The 4478-nt window shown below is 43.5% G+C and overlaps 1 long non-coding RNA gene across 1 annotated transcript; it reads left to right on the top strand.

The window, feature by feature from the left end:
- Positions 1–239: 239 nt before the first annotated feature.
- Positions 240–3644, top strand: LOC128348193 (uncharacterized). The gene is made up of 3 exons (XR_008317989.1): positions 240–279; positions 1154–1212; positions 3480–3644. It is a non-coding gene; the product is annotated as an uncharacterized LOC128348193 (long non-coding RNA).
- The last annotated feature ends 834 nt before the right edge of the window (positions 3645–4478 follow it).

Genomic DNA, 4478 nt, shown 5'->3' with positions numbered 1-4478 from the left:
AGGAGGATTCCTCAGATGAAGACCCAGAGCAGAGTTTCAGCCTGCTTCCTCTGCTCAGGTGCCTGCCCCAGATCCCTGACAGCAACGTTTGGCCAGAGTACAGGCTCAGAGGGAGGAATGCTGTAGGTCAGAAAGGCTAGCCAGAAGGAACAGGTGTCCCAGCTCTGGCTCAATTGTATCTCCTTGATCAGACCCAGCTGCTGTGATGGGTGGGGCTTTCAGCACTCTGCCTATTTAGAGCAGCCTGGATCCTGGGTCTGTGCTGAAGATGGATCTACTGTGAGCAACTTTGGCTCTGTTATGTGTATCCCTGATCTTGTGGACTTGTGTTGCCAAAACCTAAGGGGTATACTTGTGGGTCAAATGGGCCGTAACCCAAAACTTGGCTTTTAAAAAGCCAAATCTGGCAACGTTTGTGACTCTCTAAACGTCCATCCTCTGATGTTGACTCCTGGCTATGTCTGACTTTCTGTTCCTGTCTCTCCTTTCCGGTTCTCCTTTTCCCTCTGAAAAGAGCGTGGTTTTTGCAGCTGCTGGGCAGTTGGCCAAGGCAGGTCATTGCACACTGTCCACCATGCCTCCCTGCTGGAGCCAGGCATGGGTGGGGAGGTGCCCCCTCACTTTGACAGTTGCTTCCTGCAGCCGCATTGCAGGGTAGACCCCATGTTTGTGCAGGATGCAGCACAGTGATTTGTGTGAGAGCACCGGGTTAGAGTTTGGAAAAAAAATGGTGAAAAAGTGTGCAAGCCACACTCTTACTTGGGAGAAAGCCCCTTGAATGGAATCATTTACTTCTGAGGAAACCCAGCAAGCCTGCAAACTCTTCTCAAAACTAAAAAATATCAGCTACTTTTTTGTAATGCACATACAGTGCTTTAAACCTGAACATACAGTGCTTTAAACCTGAAATGTTAAGATAAGATCCTAATACAGACTGTGGCTGTACGCGTGGCACCTTGCTGTTCCCATATGCAAAACAGTGTCAAAACTCAGATCATATGAATGCAAGCCTATATGTTGTGAGGCAATTTTAAGTTGCCATCTGGAAAGCACCCTGCGCTGGCAAATCCTATGAAGGAATGCTGAGGGGAAGTTCAAAGAATATCAATATGATTCACAAAATTTCTCACAGGAGGTTTTCACATGTCTCTAGGTTTCCACTGAATTTTGCCTAAAGCAAAGCTGGAGGCAACTTTGGAGGGCCCTGCTCAGGTAAGGAAAATTTGTTTGGGGAAAACTAAAATAATTAAGATTAGCAACATTTCTCATGCCTCACACATCACTTGTCAATGTTAGTGCAGTGCAGGAAGTGGAAAAGAGCCATTTTTAAAATCCAATGCATGCTCTACTCAATGCAGCTTTTTTCAGCTGACATATGGGGAATTCCAAAACCATTCTTAGCGTCTAGTGAAAACTCCCACTGTAGTGATGAGACTCTTAATGGTGCCAGCTGACCAGATCACAGATTATCTAATCCTAAACAAAGTCCTCCTTCAGAGACTCTAAATGAAAACCTGGCTGACTTGAAAGATGACACAAATTGCTACCTAATTGCTATGTGCTGGGGGGGCTGGGGAGCCAGGAAACTTCTAAAATGATTATGATTTCTGGGCTTTGAAACTTGGATGAAGTTGCTGTTGCTGACATAATTTCAGTTCATTTGAAGATCTTCTGAACCTGTTTCACCTAAGTGGGTTTAATTTTTCTCTCCCACCTGCCACTTAGCTGCTTTGAGAAAAGTAATTGCAATATTTGTGTGTAATTGCTGGGTGACGAATATTTTAAGAGATTTTACTTTGCAGCCATTTCAATTTATTTTTTTTTAAGGGAAAGAAGAAAGGGGGTAAATTTCAGCTATCATCATTCCATACGCCTATTTTTTTTCTTGCTTTCTTCTCCCCTCCATTAGCTTGCTTTTAATTTTAATACTTATCTTTAAAAGAAAGAAAATCCACAGGGGGGCGATTTCAGAGACTGAGCTAGAACTTTTCAATTAAAAGTGTCCAATGGCTAGGATTGCAGAGACAAAAAAATTCAAACAGCTAAAAGCAAGAGACATCTGTGAGTATCACAGAAATTCACAGCTGGGTAAACAGAATGAATATTTCTACATGTGGTTTGATCATTTATCTTTCACCTTTTAAATCCTCCAGCTTTTTATTGTGCTGAATAACTTTACTGAGAAGGGCAGATATATTTGCAATTCTGCTTCTACCCCCCCCCCCTTTTTTTTATACAGGCCTATGCTATCTAGAGAAGTACAGAAATGTGATTCTTCCTTACTCTATTTCTGTTATGTTGGTGCTTTTTATTAGCCTTCAAAGCTAAGGATTTTCCAGCCAGGAGTTCTAACAGCTGATGCAAAATGAAACAAAGCAAAATCTCTGCTAGGCAGCAGACTGTGCAAGCCTAAAAGAAGTTTGCTTCAGGGTCTGGAAGGCTAGCAGGTCTGAATTATTCCAACAGCATCACTTTTGTACTCATGTTCAAAGTACAAACTAACAGCAGTGCATCTGGGTGAGCACACATAACAAACATAGCAATTGCTTGATCTCAAGGAAAGATTCCCCCCACCCATTTCCTTGCACTGTTCAAGGGGAGCCCCATTGAAATAATTAACTTTTCAAACTGGATTTTGAATTACATCCATGAAGGAAACAGTATTTTACATCTTGATTATGTATGGTTTGCTGTTTGCAATATGACATGGAGTGGTGGGGCTGTTGTTCAAAGAAAGCAAGAAATGCCACTGGGTGCATGCCATGTTTTGGCTGTGCCTCCTATAACTCTTTGGATCCTGGCCAAGATCCGTGTCCTTCGTTCATTTCATATGTCTCCCATTTTTGGTTAATAATTTGCTACCCAGAAAGTTTTAAAGCAACCGGCACAGTCACTGGGTCCAGATCTGGCAACCCTGGTTTACAATGCAAACACGTGGAGACTGTTATAAGTGAATAGCAAATGAGGAAACTCCCTACCAATTAGATGAAGTGGGAGGTAACCTATTGTGATTTGAGTCTGCAGAGAGTCTTCTTTTCTCAGGTTGTGTGCTATCATGAAGCATTTATTAGAAAACTAACCAGACATAGGAACATAGGAAGCTGCCATATACCGAGTCAGACCATTAGTCCATCTAGCTCAGTATTGTCTACACAGACTGGCAGCAGCTTCTCCAAGGTTGCAGGCAGGAATCTCTCTCAGCCCTGTCTTGGAGATGCCAGGGTGTGCTGGACAATTTCAAGCTCAGCACTCAACATGAGGGAAGGCTCCAAAAAAGCAGTTCAGAGACAGATAAACAGCGGGGAAAGGAGGCTATCTTAAGGAAGAAGACTGTGAGCTATCCTACTCAGAAGTAAGTCTAGTGTTCTGTAGTCCATCGGTTTTGCTTCCAGGTTTCTGAAGTAGTCCAATTGGCTTTGGATAAAGAGCATGCTAGTACGTGGGGTTTCATTTTTATATTTGTTTGTTTGTTTTTGCAGTGGTGCCGCTGCGACAAGATGGATGCTCGGCAGGAGCCTGTGTGTTTGCAAAAGTATTAAACTATAAAGCAATATATTGGACTTCAGCAGTGCATACTTTATTTTTGAGTAAGTCCTGATGTATATAGCCTGAATAAGGAAATACTGTAAAAGCCTTGAGAAGTATTCATTGCTGATAGAAGTTTGTCTGTCTGCTAACTTTTTAATGTCTCAAAGCACCTGGTCAGCTAGAACAAAGGATGTGGCTACAGAAGCACTTTAAGTGCCAGCAGTTGGATCTTGGCAAGACAAGTGCTAAAGCATTGGCTTGAAGCTCTGAAGACCAAGGGCCAAACTAGATGTGGCATTAAACGCATCATTGCACTTGCATGTTTTGTTTGTTTTGAAAGTAGCCACTTTGGAGCCTCCAATCTGAGTTTATGTTGCCAAGTATCTTTGAGAGGCAAGACAAACCACAGTAGGGCACAATAAAACAGCAAGACTCAAGGCATGCAAAGGAAGACAAGAGTCCATGTATCTGTCATGGTTGTGTGTGTGTTCTCTCTCTCTCTCTCTCTCTCTCTCTACAACTATTTCAGGAGCAGGAGCTCTCTGCTCCTTTGCATCTGATTGCCAGGTCCATTATCAGTCCTGCAGGTCTCAGAAGATGGGCATTGATCCATCACATTTCTTTGAAGGATGTTTTAATGGTTAATTTCCTTAACTGTTACAGTCTGAACCATCGTTCCCCAGCTACTGAGCTTCACAATGCATTTACTGGGTGGTTTAAGGCACATGTTAAGGCTGTTCTCACAAGCAGCCTAGGGCAGCCTAGCCTGGGCGAGGCTGCTCATGTGGAGCACCAGGATCGCTCCCAATCCAGACACTTCCGCACAGCCTAACCCAACTCTGAAGTCTGGCTTCTAGCCAAGCTTAAAGGCGCAAACATGCCCTTCACCTGGCTGCCGGGATCATGTGTCTCCTTGGGCTGCACGCAGCCCGAGGAGACACAGAGACAAG

This window comes from Hemicordylus capensis, chromosome 2, assembly GCF_027244095.1.
Source record: "Hemicordylus capensis ecotype Gifberg chromosome 2, rHemCap1.1.pri, whole genome shotgun sequence".
In the NCBI taxonomy this organism is placed as follows: Eukaryota; Metazoa; Chordata; class Lepidosauria; order Squamata; family Cordylidae; genus Hemicordylus; species Hemicordylus capensis.
The sequence above is the reverse complement of the archived record's forward strand: the minus strand, read 5'-3'. Positions and strand labels throughout refer to the sequence as shown.